This window comes from Bubalus bubalis, chromosome 18 (genome assembly GCF_019923935.1).
Source record: "Bubalus bubalis isolate 160015118507 breed Murrah chromosome 18, NDDB_SH_1, whole genome shotgun sequence".
Classification (NCBI taxonomy): domain Eukaryota; kingdom Metazoa; phylum Chordata; class Mammalia; order Artiodactyla; family Bovidae; genus Bubalus; species Bubalus bubalis.
In genome coordinates this window covers 42,166,195-42,189,197 of record NC_059174.1, presented here as the reverse complement: position 1 = coordinate 42,189,197, position 23,003 = coordinate 42,166,195, and the positions used below count along the sequence as shown (strand labels likewise).

Below are 23,003 nucleotides of genomic sequence, written 5' to 3'. Positions count from 1 at the left end.
CTGTCATTCCACCCCCACAGCCTCCACAAACACACACACGTGCGCACACACACACTTCAAGTTAATGGACTTAAAACCCAAGTGCTTGTTGATCAGTGCCAGTAAAATCCTTTCCAGGGGAAGGGACCTGCAGTTCCTCAGGGATGATGCCATGAGAATTAGGTGGTGCCGCACTTCCCGTTGGGTCCTGTATAGCCAGTGATTTCATCAGCCTGAGCATTAAGCGGCAACGCTGCACAAGGGTAAGAATATAAATATGCTTTACAATGCTCAGCTTCCTATCGTAAGAATACTTCCTGAGTGGATGTAAATTTACAACAGGTGCTTATCAAATGCGAAAATGCTTGCAAATCAGAAACAAACTTTAGGGTTGTGAACATATTTCAGTGATGGCTCTGGTAAGGGCTGTGCTCCACGCCAAGCGATAATGTTGTTCCTCTTTAGTTTCTACATGAAGTGTCTTTCCATGGTTTACCACAGGGGAAATGATGGTGGCTGAGCCTCAGATTCTGCTGTTAAGATGCAGATTTATTTAATAAAATCCATATTTACCACTAGGGCACACATACAGCCAGTATGCCCTAAATTCACAAGAGAGATCTTTTCCTTTCAGAAGAACTAATATTTTCCTTAATTGCATGTTTCTACCAGAAGGCAAGCATCTTCTACCCATCTTTGCAGAGTCATGATAGAAACAGTTTTTAACTGTCTCTTTCTTGATGACTGAAATGTGCTGTATCCAGAAAGCAAGGGAAGGGGATCACTTCTTTGGCTGGTTGGCCTGCTCGAAACACTCAATTCCTCAGAATAATTGGGTCTGGTTTGCAGACTCTGAATTGCACTTTTTCTTGCAGCTTTAAAATAGTCCCCACCCCCTTGCCCCCCAAATCTTTAAGGTTTGCTCGCAAGATGTACTTGTTGTGCAGGCAGTAATTAGCCTGTTACAGAGATATTAATTAACATGTTGGAAATGTTTTCTTTATTAATGAGAAATTCACACATTCTATTTAAATTAATTTGTATAGTTTAAAATTAATTTATCGTGGCCTTTGATGACCTCAAATCTACTAAGACAAAACTGGAGTATTGTACTAACTGTTAAACCATTCATTAAACATTTTATGCAAATAGTGTTTGTTTATAAACAAATTAACTGCAAGGATTTTCAAAACAGGTGCTGTGTTGTGAATGCGTACTAAATGATGTGGTACTGAAAGAATTAATTAGACCTTCAGATGTAATTAGTTGCAATAATTTGCGTGATTAGCGGCTTGGTTAAGAAGTAAGACACACACATTGTAATGCATGGGAGAATCACTGCAGTGGTTTTGTCTTTCGTAGGGTGAGGATAAGCCTTCTCCATGTTTAGGAAATTTTTCAAAAAAATTGCTGACATAGCTGGAGTTAATTGCCAAGTGTCCTGTGGGGGAGAACGTGGTGGTGGTTGTTTTTTCTCCCTCTTTCTCCCTTGGCTTCTTCCCGGGTGTAGCCATCGGCTGCACGGCTGTTTGTTTGCACCTTTATGAATTTTTAAAAGAGAAAGTTGTTAACCCCAGATCTTTGCATCCCCAGAGGAAATGACGACACTTAACACTTTGAGGGTTAAAAGACAGAACGCAATTATTATAAGGCAAAGGAAACATGTCCCGCATTTCAAGATGGGCTGTTATCGCTCAGGGAATAGCTGCAGTCATTTTTTTGACGTCGCAGTGGAAGTGTCTTGCCTCTTCTTGGCAGAAGATGGGCGGCCACGGTGAGCAGTTTCATCTGATGAGCTGTGGAAACCGGGACTCGTCACTGCCGATGCTTTGTTTACATGATGCTGGCGTTCTGGGGGCAAGGGCACCAAGATGCCTGGACCACAGTATTCAGCTAAATTATTCTCTAGGGCCATGTTGCTGGGACATGGTTCTCCAAGTTTTGGGGACCTGCAGACCCCTGCCTTTTCTGCTGGGGGGCTTTATGGCATGATCTAGCTTTGGAGAATCCTGGTGAAAAACAGATCATAATTATTTTATTCATTCATTCAAAGATATCCTTTGAGTATTCTGGGGACACAGTAGTGATTGATACAGATAAGATTATTTTCTGATGGTTCTTGGTGTAGGGCAGAGACAAACATGATATTTCAGTTAATTTCAGTGATGAGGAAATACGAAGAAAATAAAACACGATAATCCAATGGAAAGTGACCCAGGGCAGTGAAGAGGGACAAAGTCTATACAAGTTTTCAGAGTTTTTAAGTGGGTCCCAGTTCCTTCAATTTCTTTCCAATCTATTTTAATATGAAACTGCTTTGATTGTAATACATGTGAATTTCTTTATGTGTGGCTGTATTAAATGACACAATATACCCATAGATAACTACTGTGGGACCTGCTGGCGAAGTAGGTGCTCACTAAAGGACTTCTGAATGTGAATCTGAATCTTGCTTGATCAGACGCCTGTGGACACGGTTGGGATTTTGACAAGCTCTAGAGAGGAACTGGGATGGTGCTCCTCACTCAAGCATGCAGTTCCTTTTGCAGCCCCTCTGAGCAGCTGTTACTCTATGTCCTTCCATAGGCAATGGTGGCCTCCCCTGCTGAAGAGACAGGGTCGAGGTAGCAGGTGATTGGTGACGGGGCGCCTGAGGTCTACATAAGCCTGTTAGTTAAACGTGTGTGTGTCTGTGTGTGCGACAGGCCTTCCTCTTCCTGAAGCCTGGTAAATGACAGCAAGACTTGAAAGGCTTGTGTTTCACAATTTACTAAAGGCTCCTTTACCAAGGGTTTGTTAGCTCCCCCACGACCTTGCTGAATGACCTCTGGAAGGGCTGGGATGATATCTGTGTTCCCTTCTGACTCAAGAGATCAGCGATTCTACTCGACCTGGGAGAGATGGAGGGTTTAGAGATGAAAACTTGTGAGTTTCCAGAGGACCAGAGCTTTCTCTCCTCTGAGTTTCTTGCTGGTGTTTGATTCTGTTCATCCTCATTTTCAGCTGATGTTTGCCAAGCAGTCTTTAAAATAGGCCCTTTTTGGACGATGTTTGAACTTGAGCAAAATTAACATTTGCGTGTCATCAGTAGCTGCAGTGCATCATTCTGGGCAGTGAAGGATGAAAAGTCAAAGAATGTGGGCCGCTTGATTAAAATGAACAATCAGGGCAAGTTCTGAAAGATGGATACGGAGAGCCGGCCTGTTAATTTATGTGGACTCGATTCCAATTGCAAAGGGACATTTTTTTCCCCTTTGAAACTTTTAAGAAATTAGGTTTTAAAGCTGAACCGGTGCACCACTCAACTTAAAATAGAAGAGAATTTGATTTTATGCGGTGCCTTTCCCATCCTGGCACTCTCTAATATTGCATATCAAGAGCTCCTGACTGTAGACTGGCGGGGAGGCGGTGCTGGTTTGAATGACTTCTGAGAAGGTAATGAACAACACAGCCCTTTGGCTCAGCACTTGGAGAAGCACTTCCTGTGAGGTTCTAAAGCATCTCTTCTCTGGACTTCTGTCCCTTCCTTGAACTATGATCACAAATACCATCCCATCTGGCAAGATTCAACTTGAATGTGGTCTCCCCCACTCCCACCCAGGTATCATTAGTAGTTTACCCCCCTGAAATAACCTCTATAGTAGCATTTCTATATGAATTGTGATCCGTTTGTGTGTGTCCTTGTGAAAGTAGTTGGCCTTTGTAGTAGAGCACCTGTACCGTACCCGTGCAATGGAATCACTCACAAGATTATTTATGATCAAAAGAGAGAACGCAAACCAAATGCCCGCAAGGCAGGCTTCTGACAAAAGTCAGTGTTGCTCCCTTCCTCTTTCTGCTTCTGCATGGGGAGGAGGGCAGATTGGCAGGCCACAGATGAATGAAATCCATCAGTCTCTCAAACTTGCCTTCAAGTCTTTCTCTCCCAGGCTGGAGGAGGTCTTGGTGACTCATTATGGATGATTCTGTAGGTCACATGTTCTTGACATCGCCTCTAAGGGCAATAGGTATTGACTTTTGAGAACACACTCAATTTTTTTAAAAATCCTTTTTATTTTGTATTGGAATATAGCTGATTAACAATGTTGTGATAGTTTCAGGTGAACAGTGAAGGGACTCAGCCATACGTATACATGTATCCATTCTCCCCCAAACTCCCCTCCCATCTAGGCTGCCACGTAATGTTGAGCAGAGTTCCCTGTGCTGTACAGTAGGGCCTTGTTGGTTCTCCATTTTAAATATAGCAGGGTAAGGACACACTCCTTGCAAGTGTGTGTGGATCTGCAAGGAGATCCAACCAGTCCATCCTAAAGGAGATCAGTCCTGGGTGTTCACTGGAAGGACTGATGCTAAAGCTGAAACTCCAATACTTTGGCCACCTCATGCGAAGAGTTGACTCATTGGAAAAGACCCTGATGCTGGGAGGGATTGGGGGCAGGAGGAGAAGGGGACGACAGGGGATGAGATGGCTGGATGGCATCACCGACTCGATGGACGTGAGTTTGAGTGAATTCCGGGAGTTGGTGATGGACAGGGAGGCCTGGCGCGTTGCGATTCATGGGGTCGCAAAGAGTCGGACATGACTGAGCGACCAAACTGAACTGAAGGACACACTCATTGTTCACATGCTACCTGGGAAGACCCAAATCACAACATAATTGTTCTCCTTACTGGTTTATTATGTCTCTTTTCTGAACCTTAGTTTCTCCCACTGCAGAACAGTTCTCATGTGTTAAGAGTTTCTTCCCACTCAGATACTTTCAGAGCCTATATTTGGTCTTGAAGCAATTATAGAACCTGGGGATAAATTAGCCTAAGGTATTTCCTTTGCCCTTCTTACGTCCTCTTTAATTTTGGGTTGTGCATTTATTTTTGGGTCTTTTTCTTTCCCTCTTTTCAGTGTGATGTATGGAAAATAAAAGAGACCTTGTAAAATTACACTTGGATTTAAGCAGAATTCTATGAAATGTGTGCTTAAGCATTTTGGGGGTAAAAAAGAATTGAAAACGGGATATTCTCTTAGACTTAAGTATCTGGAACTGGAAATACGTTGCAAGGAAGAAGGAAGTAAGTATCCAGAGAATTCCAGTGCATCCTTTAGGGTTTGGCTCCCTAGGACCCAGAAATGGTGCCTTTTTAGTGGGAGGGCTTGGGTGATGTTAAAAACGAGGAAATGATCTGAACAACTACAATGATTAATACTAACACTCGTCTTCAAAGAGCCATGAGCTCTTTAGTATCTATGAAATATATGAGGCTTCAGTTGAAGTTTTTATCTGAGAGATGTATCTGGGGCTCTATTTCATCTTCACTCAGCTGAAGGCAACCTTGAGGGCTGCATGGAAGGAGGGGGAGATGGGTGGAGACAATTCTGAGGATAGAGAAGCAATATTCTTGCAGAGGTGTCTTGGAAAGCTTGGTGTCCTGTGTTGGCTCATGGAAAAATTCAGCAGGTGAGACCATCATTTTGAATGGTGTCAGACCTGGGTGTTACATCCACCTAGACCCCTTAATTGACCGACCAAACTCTCTGGGTCTTAATTTGCATATAGATCATGAAAGAAAGACAAACTCTACCTTTCAGGGTTGTTATAAGGAATATTATCTATGGAACATGCACTCAACAAGTGTTTTGTTATTAACTGCATAGATGCCATCACTCTGGTTTCCAGATGTCCATTCTAGTTGAGGTCTGTCTTCTCTCTGCTTCTCCCCACACTCTTTTGAAGAGCTAGCTGCTTTTTAAAGGAGCTATTGACAGACTGTGTCTCAGGTCTTCTGTAGGGTCCGGCCTGACCATCTCCCACATGAACATTTTGGAAACACAAAGAGAAACAATTAGAGGTGTGAGAAGGCTGGCATTGAAAGACGGCCCAAAGAAGAAGCCAAGCCATTTCATCAACGTGGAAGTTCACTTGGGTCAAAGATGTGGTTATGGTCAACATTCATTATTTGGTCAGTGTCCCTGGTTGAAAGGGGGTGAACCTGTCCAGAGCAGTGCCCTCACCAGCTGATTTGTTTCTACTTGGAAATTCCTTTCCATATCCAAGGTGCCACAATGACTTACCTGCCCATTGCCTTTCATCTAATTTCCTTTTGGGCAACCCTATCTAGAGCCCATGCTTGGCATTTCCTGCCACTGGCAGGATGAAAAGGATGCTGGAGAACATGTTTCTCTGGTTCTCGAGCATCAGCAAGTTCAAGTACACATCCAAAGGTAATTTTATTAGGCAACATGCTAGTTCTTCTCTGACGGTCGTTATGAGCCCCAGTGATAAAGTGTGTATGTTCCAATGATTATAGGAATTTTATTTTCATCTGGTTTTTATATTGCTATAAATATTTTGCATTTACCAAATAAAGTGGTTGCTACATAGAGATCATAACTTCTGGGACCTAAATTTGCTTCAGATGATAGGCAAATTATAGACTACAATATGTGATCAAACAGCAGTATGGGGAACTTAAATAGAGTGAGCCCTGAGGACGGAGGCCGCTCAAAACTGTGGGGGATGGACTAAATGGTAGTTTTAGCAAAGCTATCGCTGATTCCAGCAGATAAATTATGCTCTGCCTTTTTGTATCTCTTTGGGACTGTACTACATAAATTATGACCAAATATAATTTAGGCTATCAGCCTATATTTCTGAACATCCATCTTGTACATTTTAAGTACAAAATTACCATTTTGCAGAAGTATAAAATTGAGACAAATTTTTTTCCATCTGTGCATTTAACTTCTGCATACTTTATAGCAGCTAAAGGGTTCGAGAGGACCTCATTACCATCCAAAGGGGACGTTAGCCCTGCGACTATATAACTGTATTAAGATCTACATAAACGGGAATAAAGTTCGAGGGACAGTAGAATGTGGAATTATATATTTTTTCTTAAATGGAGATGTAACTTTTACATAAAACTGCTCATCTCTGCTTTCCTGAATAAGAGTAACTGTTTATAAATTCAGACTTGCTGATGAAGGAGTCTGTGTATATGAAAAGCCCTTCAAAACATGCAGAAAAGGGCAGGCTGTCAGTGACCAAGGGGGTACCCATGGGGGCTTTCAGAGACCTCTAGGCTCTTGTTCTGGACTTGAACTCTGGGGTGGTCCACAGAAATGGCAGGGGACTTTTGGAGCCCTGTCCATTTATCACACAGCCTACCTCAGCTTTCTTTTTTTTTAAAAATTATTTGGCTACTCTGGGTCTTAGTTGCAGCATGCAGGACTTTGAGTTGCAGCATGTGGGATCTAGTTCCCTGACCAGGGATTGAACCTGGGACCCCTGCATTGGGTGTACAGAGTCTTAACCACTGGACCACCAGGGAAGTCCCTACCTCAGCTTTCTGAGTAATATCTCCTGTGCCCACCCATTAGGGGTAAGGCTCGTGCTCAGTTGCTCAGTCATGTCTGAACTGACTCTTTGAAGCCCCATAACTGTAGCCCGCCAGGCTCCTCTGTCCACGGGATTTTCCAGGCAAGAATACTGGAGTGAAAATGTATGGCAAAAACCACTGTAAAGTAAACCATTGTAAAGTAATTCGTCTCCAATTAAAGTAAAAAAAATAATAATTACAAAAAGAATACTGGAGTGGGTTGCCATTTCCTACTCTAGGAGATCTTCCCCACACAGGGATCAAACCCACCCCTCTTGTGTCTCCTGCGTTGGCAGGCAGGTTTCATTACCACTAGCGCCACCTGGGAAGCCCCAGGGGTAAGGCATGCATGCGTGCAACTGGGCTGTTTATTGTGACTTTAGGTAGTTGGTTTTCCAAGAGGCCAAGGTGAGCTTGACTAAGAAGCAATAAGGACAGCAGAAGGATTGTAAGGCAGTTTCCTTCCAGATATCTGCCTGGCACAGGAAAGTCTGCCAAGGGCATTTGGTAAACTTCTATTGAGGGACCAAAGCTGCCTCCAGCCTGGATTTCCTCAGGACTTGGGGGGACACTGCTCTGATGACCATCATTGCATCAGAGGGTGACTTTTCTAGGGTTGGACAGCTGGTTGTTCCTGGAAATTGCTGGAATGGAGCTGCTTATGGCTTACAGCATGGAGAGATAGCAGAGAGGGCTGATGTAAGACTAGACTGTTCAGGCCAAGAGGACAGCTCTGCTTAACCTTCAACTCACAGCCCTTCACTCCTGCACATACCATGAATAGTTGTTTTTTCTTGAAAGATCTTAATGAATTTTTGCCGTTAATCTTTCTTTGTTTCCACATATGACTCCTCCCCCCTTCCAAACTACTTTTTCATTTTTTTCCCCTATGTCATTTCTTTCTTCCTGGTGTATCTATATATCAGCCAAACAGGATGGCTTGTTGGTCTACCAGCACTCTCTATTTATGGTGCTCTTTAGTGAACTCTTATTTACATAAGTTGGGGGAGGTGTCCCAACTTAGCCCTCAGGGGGCTGTAGTCCAGGTGGAGAGAAAGGATGAGCAGGGCCCCTGAGGACAGACAGTCAAGATTTGGGTGTAATTGCTGTGGACACGACTGAATGACTTCACTTTCACTTTTCACTTTCATGCATTGGAGGAAGAAATGGCAACCCACTCCAGTGTTCTTGCCTGGAGAATCCCAGGGATGGGGGAGCCTGGTGGGCTGCCGTCTATGGGGTCGCACAGAGTCGGACACGACTGAAGCGACTTAGCAGCAGCTGCAGCTGTGGAACCACCAGACACAATGCTGATGACCCTGGACACTAGTAGGATTTGTTACACGTACAAATTAACATGTTAGATCTCGCTTACTCACAAGTTTGAAATGAAGTGAAGTGAAAGTCGCTCAGTCGTGTCCGACTCTTGGCGACCCTATGGACTATACAGTCCATTGAGTTCTCCAGGCCAGAATACTAGAGTGGGGAGCCTTTCCCTTCTCCAGGGGATCTTCCCAACCCAGGGATCGAACCCAGGTCTCCTGCGTTGCAGGCAGATTCTTTACCGGCTGAGCCACAAGGGAAGCCCCTCAACTTTGGGGAGAATCACATGAGATCAAAGGGAAGAAGGGTTTTGAGAGGGGAGGGGCACCTGGGCCTCCTCTGGAGTGGCTTTGGGAAGATAAATGTCCCAGCTCCGCTGCCCGTGAGCACTCTGTTCTTAGAAGGTGTCAATAGACATTTCTTGCATGGGGAAGGTCTGATCCTATCTAATGTGGAATAGTTCTCATTTTCTCTAGGGGACATAGTGCACAGGAGTGCCTGGGGGATTGGATCCAGGATGGGCTCTTCTGAAAGGGTGCAGGGTGACGGTGGGACCCATCCCTGTCTTAGGGACCCTGAATCCAAAGTGGGGATACATACACCAGAGGACTCCCAGCTATTATATCATTGATGAAGTGCTTGGAGGAAAAGCAGAACCACTGAAATATAAGAATGGGGCCTTTGAAAGCCCTGAGGCCACCCCACCCTAGGGTGGAGGATGTCAAATCACCAGTTTTTCATTCCTTCATTTGCTAATCAGTGACTCTTTATTGAGAACCTACTATGAGCCAGGCACATTCTCTCTCAGACTAAGATCTAGAACTTCTAGACCACCAGGGAATTAAGAAATACAACTAATAAATAAATTTTAAAAATGCCCGTTCATATCTTCTTCAGAAAATAAAACAGAGCCTTCAGTTAGAAAGTGACAGGATTTGGCACTATGCTATCATGGGTGGCAGGAAGTCCTCTCCGAGGAGGTGACTGCTGAACCTGGAAGGTGAGAAGGAGCCAGCTGGGGACAGGGGGCCAGCAGAGGGACAAGCAGGAGGAGGGCCCAGGAAGGGACCGAGAAGACACCACCCCCACCCCTGGCTATAACCTCTGCCCTTGGTTTATGCATTGCCTTAGGCTTGAATCAACCCAGTTTCCCAAAGTCATCAGCACGTGAATGACACAGGGGGAAGCTGAATGCAGGCCTCCAGCCTCAAACTTCCTCCCCCAAACCCTTTGTGTCTTCAGACTTGGATGGAGCTTCTAAGAGGTTTCCCAGGTGGTGCTAGTGGTAAAGAACCCGCCTGCCAATGCAGGAGACATAAGTGATGTGCGTTCAATCTCTGGGTAGGGAAGATCCCTTGGAGGAGGGCATGGCAACCCACTCCAGTATTCTTGCCTGGAGCATCTCATGGACAGAGGAGCCTGGAGGGCTACAGTCCACAGGGTCCCCAAGAGTCAGACATGACTTAGTACACAGGCATGGAGATTGTAAGATTTGGGAGAGAAAGAAGAAATGGCTACCCATCACCTGCTTCACCTTCAGGTCCTTGTACATCAGGGGCAGCAATTTTGAGGAAAGAGCAATGTCAAACCTGTTTAAAGAGGGTGCTTCTTCCTGTGACCACCTCCCAACCCTCTCCTAGAATCATGGTATCACACAGCTACAGGGGGCCACCCCATTCCCGGAGGGGAGTGTACATGAATGGGGCCTGCCCTATGCACCAAGGTTAGAGCCACACCATGGCTCACCTGTGCCCTGGAAGCACTGGGCCCAGAAGACTCGGGTTAGAAAGGGTGCAAGTGGAGATCAGCTTAGAACAAGGACAGATGGACATGGCTGTGCAGTATTGTGGGAGAAGAAGGTGGCTGACTCTTGATTCCTCTTCCAAAGCTCAAGGTCTCATCTTTGGTAGAGTCTGGTTATCAGAGCTGAGACCAACTCTCATCTCTTTCACATGCTGGGGGAACTAACTGTTAATTCAACATGAGAAATAGAATGACCTTGAGCTGGAAATTCACCTCTGGTTGTCATCAGCACACTTTATCCCCGTGGTCAATCACCCCAGGAAGCCAGCTGTAATCCCAAACCAGCTTACCTAATAACCATGAAAAAAATCATAGACACAGGGCACTTAGCATGAGCACATGTTTTTTGTTGAAGGCAACGGTCCAGCCAGATATAACCTAAGTCTGAAGTCTATAGGGAATGGGTTGGATGGTGCCTGGGGTGGGAATTAAAGGTGTAAGGATTATTAGTGGAAGCCTGAAGAAAACCAACATCAAGGAGCAGGTTGAGAATGCAGAAGCCACAGATGGAACTGAGCCTGAGTGGTGAGGGAGATAGAAGGAAAAGCAATGTTCAAGGACGTAGACAGTTTCAAGGTGGCAGAAGTGTTCACCAGTGGTACATGCAGCAGAGTGTCCACCAGTGTAAGGTTTGAGAAGTGCCCATTAGATCTGGCTGCAGGAAAGTCATGGATGACTTGAGCAGGTAAGGGGAGCAAGTGAGGATCGAGTGAGGAGAAGTGGTTTGTTTAGGCTGGAGGAGCCTTGAGCCAGTGATGATGGAGAGACTGGAGGAGAGGAGAGAGAAGGTTTTGTCTTCAGCAGAAGGATGGTTTGCTGAGACAGATGGGAAGGAGGTACGGCCACAAAAGTTTCTAAGTCTGTAGGTGGCAGACCTCACACTGCATAGTGAATACAGAAAAGGATGGAGCAGGGTTTGAACTTGGTTGGTGGCAGGGAAAAGATGGGTCAGGTGAGGACACCGAGTCTGCAGCTGAGAGCAGTCAGTTCGATGAATCTATGTGGGTTCTGGGCTGAGGGGAAAGAGGAGCAGCCAGGAAGCGGCTGATACAGGAGGGGAAAGTTGCGGTCCATTTCCCAGAGGTCTCCAGGAAGTCAAACCCCTGGAGTGTCTGGAGACTGAGAGGTCTCCAGACTGGGGATGTTGAGAATCCTGGGGACAGACCCACCTACTCTGGGACAACCCTGGTGGGTGGCTATGTGGAGAAACAGGCTCGACTCCTGGCTCTCCTATGTGAGCTTGAGCAAGATACGTCACCTCTCTGGGTTTCCCCTGCAATGGTGATGCTTCTTCCATGATGGGGTTGGAGCCTCCATAATGCAAAGCAGAACCATGCTGGGGACTGAGTGAAATGATCTGTGTGATGGCCTTAGGCCAGGGCCTGGCGTAGAGCAGTGCTTGATACCTGATGGCTGCTGTCATCGTCATCATCATTATCACCATCATGTCATGGAAACAGCTTCTAGAAAGCTCTGTGGCAGGTCCTAGGAGGGAAATCAAAGACCATCGTGGATGTACAGGACAGTAAGGGGATGGGAGCAGGAGGTGTTGAGCCTGGACGGACATATATCTGAGCATGTCTTGAGGCAAGTGTGGGGGACAGGTTTTTATAAACCCAAGTGTTTTTCCTTTCCTTGCCTCGTGCCTCAGTTTCCCTGTATTTGGGATTAAAGAATTGGAGAAGCGGACTTTTTAGTTCCTTCTAGTACTGTCATCCTAACTCTGTCACCCTGTTCCTGGGGTTTTGCTGAAATGTCACCCACCCACTCTTCCTGCAGGGCCAGAAACTCCCGGTGACAAAGTCATGTGGTTCCAGAGCAGCAGATAGTTCCCTGGATGGGAGGACAGTGTATGTGGCCAACCAGTAGCCAACTGTTTGTACAGATCAAGGCTGCTGAGATGCAAAGTAGAAACACGGCAGGGGAAAACAGGCCCTGTCTCTGGAAGAGAGATGGCTCCGCGATGAGCAGACCCCCAGGACAGTGGGGAGCGCCAGCAGGGCATCTGAGGTCTCCGTGTCTATCTGCTGGTGTTCTCACCTGCATAAAAAAGTGTGAGTAACAGGGGGTGTGGCGCTGGAGATCGACAGAGGGCCAACTCGGCATCTGAGACCCTGGCTTCTGCTTTGGACAGCAAACTTGACCTTGTGTGTGGTTATCAAGTGGGGTATTGTCCTTCCCAGTGGGTTGGGGGGCACTAGGGAGCATGTTTTCCATCAAATGACCCCTTTGTGGGGTCATGGAAGGCTGTGGTGACTGACCTCAGGGTCATTCAGAGCAAGCAGGGCCCTTCCAGCCACCAGCCCTCCAACACACACACACACACACACACACACAGACTGCAGAAGACTTGAACTTGGAGAGGTCAAGAGGTTAGTCCTGGCCCCTCTGGGCAAGGAGCAGGGAAGTGAAACAAATTGACAATACCAATTGTCAGGGCCAAGTTCTTCAAGGGCAGCATAGCCTGTGTCTGCAGGGCCTGCCTCAGCCTTGAACAAAGGTTCTGGGATGTGCCTGAGGCCAGGAAAAAAAAAAAAGCCTTCAGGGTGAGACCTCTTCTGGAGCCACAGGGCTCCCTGATTTCAAGCCTGTGCTCGGCGTAGGAGTCCGCCTGCCTCTGGAGAGGAGCAGGGTCCGGCGGAGGAATGCAATCTTGCGCTTGTTTGCCCAGCACCCTGTTTGTTTCCCGCACAGAACAATGACCTCTCGTGAGCCCGTGCTTTCCAACCTCACCGAGGGTTACTGTGCAGCCCTGATTCCTCCCCTGATTATCTTGAAGCCTGTCAAGCTGTAAGGTTCTCCCTCCGCTCTCTGCTCTTTCTTCCTAATAGACATGAAACAGTCCAGTCAATAATATTTTACTTGTCTTCCCACTGCGTGTCTCTTCTTCTGATCAGTTTAGGCGGGTTTGACTGCAGAAAGTCAGAAGGGAGGTTAAGATCTGAAAAGTTCAGCCAAATGTTATCAGCCTCAGAGATGTTGCTAAGGGAGAGGCCCCCCAGCCCTTGGCGACCGGAGCCAATAATAGCTGCGATGCACTGATAGCGTCAACGCCTGTCAGAGATCCAGGCGTTTGCGGTTCGTCTGTAAACGCAAACACCTGTATCCAGTCAAGCTATGATGGTTATCCTCTCTTTGCCTGTCATTCCCTTAGGTTCCTTGAAGGGGCTGCCAGGATGTTCTAAGCTGTGAGTTGATTTATAAAGTGAAGGATCTCTCCGAAACTTTGGCATGGACGGGGAAATTGACTAAAGCGCGCCTCTCCTCCAGGGGGTGACGCGGCCTTTTGACAATGGTGAGTGAAATCGACGGTCTCCTTTTAATTACATTTTTGAACCCATGGCACCAACGGCTGAGCTGTGGGAATTGGGGGCTTAGGCAGACTTTTATTGTCTCAACATGCATTCCCCCCACCCCGCCCCCCCCCGCCCCTTGAAAGGACTCTCGGTACTTGTTTGAGATTTTTCTGTGTGATGAATTAGATCAAAGTGACTAATAAACAGTGTCTGTGGAAGCTCTTCAGAACACAGTATATGCATATTTGAGATACTTCCAAGACTGAACAGGCAAGGTCCAAACTGTGAAATAAACTTAGGGCGTAAGGAGAAGACAGCTTACGTGTTGACCTCCCAGCAGGGGCGAGATGTGTGGTGGGCACCCGGCTTTCCTCAGTGAAGCATTGGGCAGGGACCTCGATGTTTGGGTCATCAGCCCTGGTGGCCTGAGGCAGGGAGAGGTGTGGAGATCACATTGTGTCCTTCCCAGGCATGGCCTCAAGGGACAAGTGGCTCCCCGAGGGGCCCTGCTGTTTCTTCCGGGAGAGTCCACAGGCACTTGGGGTCCATGAGCTTGAGCTTCCTGCCACAGTCGGGTGAAGGCGCAGCTGCCCAAGGCAGGGCGGTCAGTCCACCCTGCCCCCCATCCACATGGCCGCCTGCGTGTGGCCATTTATTGGGCAACACCTGGTCAGTCATGTTTGCTCACCCTTCATCATCAGAAGTTCGCAGGCTTGCGGAATCGGGTCAAAGATGGGCCCTTAAGGGTCATGGGTGAGAGTACAGTGTCTGGAATTAGACCTGGGGCAAGCTGGGATCGCCCATGGCCTGGAATTGCATTCTCGCACCTCAGTGTTCTCATACAAAAACAGGGTAAAATCAGTGCACTTATTGTGAGGCTTCTAGGAGACAATGTATTAGCATGAATGACATAAAAACCGGACCCACAAGAATGGCAGCTTCCTATGGCTGTAACATAAGAAGCACTCAGTGACACGAAAGGAAGCGCTCACGGGTGTCTCCTCTGCCTCCCTATTACTAATAGTATCCTCTGTCTTCCAGCCTCACCCTTTAAGAAGTGACACGTCTAATTTGGATCTGGGATTGGTGGAAGAATTCAGGTGTCCAGCTAATAATAATATAACGCATAAAGAAAAAAATCCAACAGTGGTTTTAGCCAAGGACTTCAGTCCAACTCACACACATAATGGCCCCTGGAGGAGTCCCAGGTTCCCCTCGTGGGAATGTGTTCCAATCTTATGGCCAGTTTCCACGCTGCAACCCACTGGTTAGTGTGATGGTGTTTTTGATACTCTGGGGTTTAAAAGCCTGAAAAGTGTCAGGAGTCTCACAGCTATTTAGATGACAAAATCCAAATTAAATTTTCTTTTTTTGCCCGTAATTGACCAGGTATACTGGTTCTATACCTAAAAAAATTTTTTTTTTACTTTATATTGAAGTGTAGATTAACAACGTGTTAATTTCAGGTGTACTGCAAAGTGATTAAGCTATACACCTTCACGTATTCAGGCTTCCCTGGTGGTTTGGTTGCTCAATTGGTAAAGAATCCGCTTGCAGTGCAGGAGACTGCCTGCAATGCAGGAGACCTGGGTTTGATCCCTGGGTTGGGAAGATCCCCTGCAGAAGGGAATGGCAACCCACTCCAGGATTCTTGCCTGGAGAATTCCATGGATAGAGGAGCGTGGCGGGCTACAGCCCATGAGGTCACAAGAGTCAGACACGACTTAGTGACTAAGCCAATCCCATTGCCATTCTTTTCCAAATTCTTTTCCCATTTAGGTTATTACAGAATATGGAGTAGAATTCCCTGTTCTCCACAGTAGGTCCTTGTTGGTTATCTATTTTAAATAGAGCAGTGTGTACATGTCCATCCTAAACTCCCAATCTAGCCCTCCCCTGTTTCCCCCATAACCATAAATTCATTTTTCAAGTCTGTGAGTCTGTTTCGTGTTTTGTAAGTTCATTTACATCATTTTTTTTTATGATTCCACATATAAGTGATATTGTATGATATTTGTCTTCCTATACTGTTAATTGTTCCTATATATTTTGATTAAAAATAGCAAGTCTGTGATGGGACAGTCCTTGGGCAACATATGCTGGGGAGAAGATGTTATTTCATGTGGGAAACTCAGGGGAACTGTTTCTGTTGGGGGCTGTGCTAACTGGTGAAAATTGTGTGAACTGCTGGTTTGGAGCCATTCGCAAGACCTCTGTGGGGGACTATGTGCTCCGCTGTTCATTGTTTTCTATTTTTCTCCTTCAAGCCCTCATCATGTCCTGCTTTAGAGTCAGTGCATGCATGCTCAGTCACTTCTGACTCTTTGCGACTCTATGGACTGAGCCCACCAGGCTCCTCTGTCCGTGGGATTCTCCAGGCAAGAATACTGGAGTGGGTTGACATGCCCTCCTTCAGGGTATCTTTCTGACCCAACGATCAAACCCACATCTCTTAAGTCTCTTGCGTTGGCAGGTGGGTTCTTTACCACTAGTGCTACCTGGGAAGCTTCTAAGAGTCAGTAGCAGCATCGAAAACCTAATTTTCTCCCTCCAGTATAAGGTGGCTTACTTCTCAACAGCGACTGACTCTCTTCAGATTCCCAAGTACGACCCATTTTCCACAGCCTGGTGGACGGTCTGCTATATCTGCCACCACAAAGCGGTGCAACTGTGTTTAATTTGTCATCTATTGGGATGCTTACACCAGAGCAGAATGCTTTGCGTAATAGAGGTAAGCGACTCAACTGTAGGCATGGGACTTTTCCCTGGTTATAGCCCTGAAAGTCTCACACTCTGGAAACCCTTTATCTCAGGTAAACCAGGAAGGTTGGCCACCCCAGATTAAAGAAAAAAGCATCTCATTCTACATTTCCAAGGAAAAGAATAACAGGAGATAAGAGAATGAGATAACAACATCGCCAGGTGCCAAGAATTCAATAGCATCAGATGCAATGGGTTATTTTGGGACAATTTACAGAGCACGTGGGTTGCTCTGGAGAGAATTAGAGGGGAGTTTCTTTCTGATTGTGAAATTGTGGTAGCGGAAATTCTGTTCCATCCCTTCCCCACCAATCCCTTTAACACACACCATTTTATTTCACTTCTAGAAAAATTTAATTCCTTTGGAAAAACATCACTTGAGAGGAAAGAACCAGGACCTTTTTCAGCTGTAAACTTGCTCCGCACAGGCGGGATGTGCTTGGGTAGCGGCTCTGAGAATCAGGCTCTTAGAAATGAAAGGAGGGGGCTTTTGACCCAGGCTGGAGCCCTGACTGGCACATCCCAAGTGAGGCAGCTTCTGAGGAGGGGCTACATCTGGGTGGCAGGTACCTCAGTCACAAGCTAGAGACAAACTAGCCTTACGTGCATGCGTGCCAAGTTGCTATGGTCGGGTCCAACTCTTTGTGACCCCATGGACTGTAGCCCGCCAGGCTCCTCTGTCCATGGGATTCTCCAGGCGAGAATACTGGAGTGGGTTGCCATGCCCTCCTCCAGGGGATCTTTCTGACCCAGGGATCAAACCTTGTGTCTTCTGCACTGGGAGGCGAGCTCTTTACCATTAGTGCTGCTGCTGCTGCTGCTAAGTCGCTTCAGTCGTGTCTGACTCTGTGCGACCCCATAGACAGCAGCCCACCAGGCTCCCGTCCCTGGGATTCTCCAGGCAAGAACACTGGAGTGGGTTGTCATTTCCTTCTCCAATGCATGAAAGTGAAAGGTGAAAGTGAAGTCGCTTAGTTGTGTCCGACTCTTAGCGACCCCACGGACTGCAGCCTTCCAGGCTCCTCTGTCCATGGGATTTTCCAGGCAAGAGTTCTGGAGTGGGGTAGCTAATAAAATGAAGCCATATTATAGAGAGAAGCAACCCAGTTCGTGTCTAGATGTTTATTTTTCAAATCGTTCAAATAACATCAGCTTCTAAAGTGAACATGTAGATATAGTCATTAATACATCATTAATATCTACTCCGGTGTTAAGAAAGAATTCTCTTTGTTTTTTTGTTTTCAAAGCTGACTCTCTGGGAAATCCCGAGACCAGCCCATGAAGATTTGCAATGCAGGTAAGGGATCATACCAGGGTGGGCACCTCGATTCTTAGGTCCACGGGTGCCACCGTTGCCTGCTCCCGGGGGCTCAGCCGAGGATGTAATTGTTCCCATCAAAGTGGAATTCACATTTGCTGCACACTAGCCCCTCATACTGAGAGCGAAACTCCAGTCACCTGGGGCGGGGGGCGGGTGGTTACATCCACAGCTGCAGAAAGCAGTCGACAACTCTCCCCAGAACCAGGCTCCTTAAGAATTGACCTTTGAAACTGTGCGCAGTAGTGTCCCAGCTTTGCTTGGTTAAACATGGAAAAATGTTCCTCTGGATAGAACCAGCTCCCCCTTTATTTCAGAGCATCCTGTCCGTGACGTCATGCCACCTGGTTTATGGCCTCGTTGCTTGGCGTTTTGAGTTGAGTAACGCCTGCTGGTGCACCAGGCACCGCCTCCGTAACCACAAGGAAGGGGCAGCATCAGGCGAGTCTCCCAGGCATTTGCTGGGAAATCGCTTCCTTTGTGCCAGACGGATGAATGTTTTCCGTATTTCTCACAAAAGGAAAAGGGTTGCATGACGAAGGTTAACATAACAATCTTCTCTTATTACTGTGATTTATGTGTGCATAACTTCGGCAGCGGAATGTCATCCAGGAGGTCTTTAATTGGCAGACTTCAGGGACCACAGAGGGAGATGACAGAGCGAGCTCTGGAGAAATGAGTGTCTGCTGCCATTCCCGGTTCATCGCTGTGGAGGAGGTCTAAATAAATCTCCGGGGGAAGGCAGTCAACTTTTAAACTTTTTATTAACCTGATCTCTGCTAATGAAATACAAAGAGGAGGAGATGATCTTCAGCTTCACATGATTTGGGTCTCGTGATGCGGCAAATGACTGCCTAGGGTTCTTGAGACAACGGAGCTTGAGTCCTCTGGCGATTCTCATTCAAAGACAACAATACAATCAGTTTGCCGTGATTATGACTTCAATGAGTCACTTGGTCTTGTCTTGCCACATAGGATATGATCGTGCATTTTTAGGAATGTCAAAAAATGTATTTTCTTTTGTGAATATGTTCTAAGCCCTCGGAGGAAGGGATTTGTTTTGAAATGGAAACGCTGCTGCCTTCTACACTGTGATGCATTTCTGAGAAGGGTTTATACCCTTCTGGGAAGTGGCCAGCTCCCTGGAGGTGGGCATGCACAGGACTGGAGAGGGACTTCTTGGATAGCCTGGTCAGTCCTAATATGGGAGTCATTTTTAAGGATGTTGCAGTCTTTCTAAAATCATGATCAATGTCTATGGAAACATCTGTGTTTACATGCATCTGTGTTTACATGGCCTCAGAGATCATGGGGACCTTTTTTAGGCATTAAACTCCAGCACTGTGGGCATGTATCTGGAAAAGGTGAAAACTAGTTCAAAGAGATACATGCAGCCCAACGTTCATAGCGCATTATTTACAATAGCTAATACAGGGGTTTCCCTGGTGGCTCAGATGGTAAAGAATCCGCCTGCAATGTGGGAGACCTGGGTTCAACCCCTGGGTTGGGAAGATCTCCTGGAGGAGGGCATGGTAACCCACTCTAGTATTCTTGCCTAGAGAATCCCCATGGACAGAAGAGCAGGCTATCATCCATAGGGTCGCAAAGAGTTGGTCACGACTGAGTGACTAAGCACAGCACTCAACACAGCACAGGACATGGAAGCTACCCAAGTGCTCATCAACAGATGAACGAGTAAAGAAGAGGCGGTATATACTAACTCAACCATAGAGAGGAATGAAATAATGCCAGCTGCACAACCTGGATGGACCTAGAGATGATCATACTAAGTAAGTCGGACAGTTTTCATATGATACCACTCATATGTGGGCTCTCAAAAAAAATGGTACAGATGAACTTATTTATAAAGCAGAAACAACCATAGTAAGGAAAGTTATGGTTACAGAAAGGAAGGTGAGGGTAAGGATACATTAGGAGTTTCAAATTAAGAGATACACACTAGTATATATAAAATAAACGAACAACAAAGTTCTCCTGTATAGTATAGGGAGCTATATTCAGTGTCTTATAATAACTGACAATGGAAAAGAATATATATATGTGTGTGTGTGTATCTGAATATATATACTGGGTTGGCCAAAAAGTTTTTTGGGTTTTTCTGCAACATTTTATATGTAACTGGATCACTTTGCTGTACATCAGAAACCATACAACATTGTAAATCAGCTGTACTTCAGTAAAAAAACTCCCCCAAACCAAACCAACAAACAAAAAAACCCTCTAGCCTCTGTGATACAGTGGTTCCCGAACTGTGGGCTGAGCTCTTTCATGGGCCACTGGGCTTTTGAAAGAGGAGTGGAAATGTGTAAACTTGCATTTATTTTCTAAGCTGTAGTTTGCCAAAGGCACAATGTCTCTAAGTTGGGTTTCCTCAGAAACAGATCCCATTTCCAGAACTGAAGTGCAAGCCGTTTATCTGAGTGGTGATCTTAGGGCACACTGGAAGGAAGGGGTGAGCGAGGGAGATGGAAGTGGTGGTTTAGCTGCTCTGTCACGTCTGGCTCTTGTGACCACATAGACTATAACTCGCCAGGCTCCTCTGCCCATGGGGTTTCCCAGACAAGAATACTGGAGTGGGTTGCCATTTCCTGAGGGAGGTATGATGGTTAATATTGTGTATCCATTTGGGTGGGCCATGGTGCCTAGATATTTTGGTCAAACATTATTCTGGATGTTTATATGAGAGTGGTTTTGGAGGAGATTAACATTTAAATGGGTGGATTTTCAATAAGGCAGGTAATGGGGGTGAGGCCACATCTGGAATGTGGGTGGGCCTCATCTAATCAGTTGAAGGCCAGAATAGAATAAAGACTGACTTCCTCCCATGCAGAGGTAATTCTACCAGCAAATGGCCTTTGAACTTGAACTGTAACATTGGCTCTTCCCTGTGTCTCCAGTCTGCCAGCCCACCCTGAAGATTTTGAGTTTGCATAGTGTGAACCAATTCCTTACATGTCTGTACACACAAACACACACAGACACACACACCCCCTATTGCTTCTATTTCTCTGGAGAATCCTGATGCATGGAGGAAATCTCGAGGTCCTGATCCCATCTGGCCTGGGGGAGAAGTGAGGGAAGACAATTCAGGGTGTATCAAAACAGGTTTCTGTCCTGGGCAGTTGAGGCTCTAACAGTTGGGAACTCTGAGAGAGTGTTAAAACAAGCCTCAGAGATGTTCCAGGTGAGCGGAGAGATGGTTAGGGTGTTAATTCACCAATTCCTGTCTGCCATTGTTATTAACTCCCTGGCACATGCTTGCAGCAGAACACCCTTGGCCCATGTACTAGAATATACGTGCCAAGGGAGTATGGCAGGGCACTGATTGCTCTATACAAAGACCACTATGTCGGGGTCTATAAAGCTTTATGCTTCAGAAAACTTTATCCTTCAAAAATGATAGGAATATACATTTAATGTGATGAAGTTTCTGCAATGCAGGATTGCAAAGAATATATTGCAGGCTCTATCTTTACAATAGGAGATACTCCATGTGCAACTTAGTGGTCTCAGTTTGCCTTGGTTTGGCATGATCCAGCACAAGTAGGGTTGCATCCTTGATGCAGTTGAGCTGGGTGGAGAGACTGATAGAGTCTACTGAGGGCTCCTCTACATACTGACATGTATGTGGATCTAGAGAAGAGTTAAACCTAGTCTGGCTATACCTGATGGCACCAAGGGTACATGTCTTGGAGGATAGACATCATTGGTTGAGGTGGGTAATTTCTTCTTTGCAGGCAAACTCTTTATTTTCATGTTAATTTCTAAATACCTGGTGAACTAAACCAGCTATAATACTTCAAGCTGACTATTCCCTAATCATGTGTTTCTAGCAGAGGTTCTTGTAGCCTTCCTTTCACTAAGCTAGAACCAAGTGGCCAGCTCTGCTTCTTCCCTACCACTCTCCTAGCCACGCGGCCGTAACATCTCATTCTTTTTTCTTTTGAAGACTTTCTCTGTCCTTAGAGCTTTGGCTGTTGCTATTATTTGAGGGGAATATGAGCTTTCTAGCCCATATTTTATATTAAAAAACTCCTTTGCTTATAGCTCAGATGTTTTAAGGGTCTACCACGCAGAAGGTAGGCGATTTGCCTACCTACTTCTCTGGTTGTTGTTGTGCAATCATTAAGTCATGTCTGACTGTTTGTGACCTCATGGGTTGCAGCACACCAGGCTCCCCTGTCCTTCACTATCTCCCAGAGTTTGCTCAAATTCATGTCCTTTGAGTTGGGTAATGGCTTTACCCTAGTTACCTGTGAAACACTTGAACTAGCTCATACATAATAGGTGGTAAAATGCACCCAGAGTAATAATTTCATATATTTAACAACCAGTGTGCAAACAGGACTGTCATTCTCTGCCTCCTGAAACTCCAAAGGGTGCCATGTTTTTATAATCTTGTGGGCTGGGGGAACAAATCCTTTAAAAACTCAAAGTGGGTTGGGTGTTCTAATGGCCCTTGCTTTCCTTTTGTAACAATCCATGTGTCTGGGGGGCTCATGTGCCACTACTCACAAGGCGACAGCAGTGATCAGAAACATAATTTTCAATATTTATGATTGAAAATGTAATTTAGAAATGAAAGAAAGGGCACTTGTTCCTCCTTAGCTTGAACTGAAATCATTGTTTTGAGACATGTTCTTTATACAGTTAATCTGGCCAGTGTAATTTACCACACTGTGGCTGAATTGTAAGTCTGACGCTCTATTCATCAAGTAAGAATTATTTGTGCAAAATGCATATGAATGAGTAGGTGTTGTGTGGTGCCATGGTGATTTGATTTAAAAAGTCTGGATAGGGTTTCATGGGCAGGAGTTCAGTGAGTTAAATCTATAGCAGGTTTCACCTCCAGGGAACAGATTTGGGGTCAGGAAGTCAATAGCTGAGTTGGCTATAAGTGGGTCTCATATCAATCTGTGGGTCCTCATCCCACCTGGACTGGGAGTCATGACTGCCACTAATCCTGTTTGGACTTGGTCAAGGGATGTCAACACACTTAAGGGAGCAAACCAGTGGCTGCTTGAGGTATGCAGTTTGGCCTGTGTGTGTTTAATGTTTTGCTTTGAAGTAATTTGCAGCTATGATTTGGAGAAGGCAATGGCACCCCACTCCAGTACTCTTGCTTGGAA

The 23,003-nt window shown here is 46.0% G+C and overlaps 3 long non-coding RNA genes and 1 other non-coding gene across 5 annotated transcripts in view; 3 read left to right on the top strand and 1 right to left on the bottom strand.

Moving 5' to 3' along the window:
• Positions 1 to 7,232: 7,232 nt before the first annotated feature.
• Positions 7,233 to 7,305, bottom strand: TRNAG-CCC. The gene has a single exon. It is a non-coding gene; the product is annotated as a tRNA-Gly (tRNA).
• Positions 7,306 to 13,162: 5,857 nt separating this feature from the next.
• LOC123330396 lies at positions 13,163 to 14,893 on the top strand. Its single transcript, XR_006546273.1, has 2 exons — positions 13,163 to 13,774; positions 14,817 to 14,893. It is a non-coding gene; the product is annotated as an uncharacterized LOC123330396 (long non-coding RNA).
• A 1,814-nt stretch (positions 14,894 to 16,707) lies between these two features.
• Positions 16,708 to 18,611, top strand: LOC123330352. 2 transcript variants are annotated; one of them, XR_006546209.1, is made up of 3 exons: positions 16,708 to 17,101; positions 17,783 to 17,832; positions 18,451 to 18,611. It is a non-coding gene; the product is annotated as an uncharacterized LOC123330352 (long non-coding RNA). The 2 variants fall into 2 exon arrangements; XR_006546208.1 differs by lacking the exon at positions 18,451 to 18,611 and adding an exon at positions 18,171 to 18,442.
• An 813-nt stretch (positions 18,612 to 19,424) lies between these two features.
• The window catches only part of LOC123330351, a 29,422-nt gene continuing 25,843 nt past the window's right edge, over positions 19,425 to 23,003 (top strand). Inside the window, exon 1 of the long non-coding RNA XR_006546207.1 lies at positions 19,425 to 19,643. This is a non-coding gene — a long non-coding RNA (uncharacterized LOC123330351). The remainder of the gene's footprint in view (positions 19,644 to 23,003) is intronic.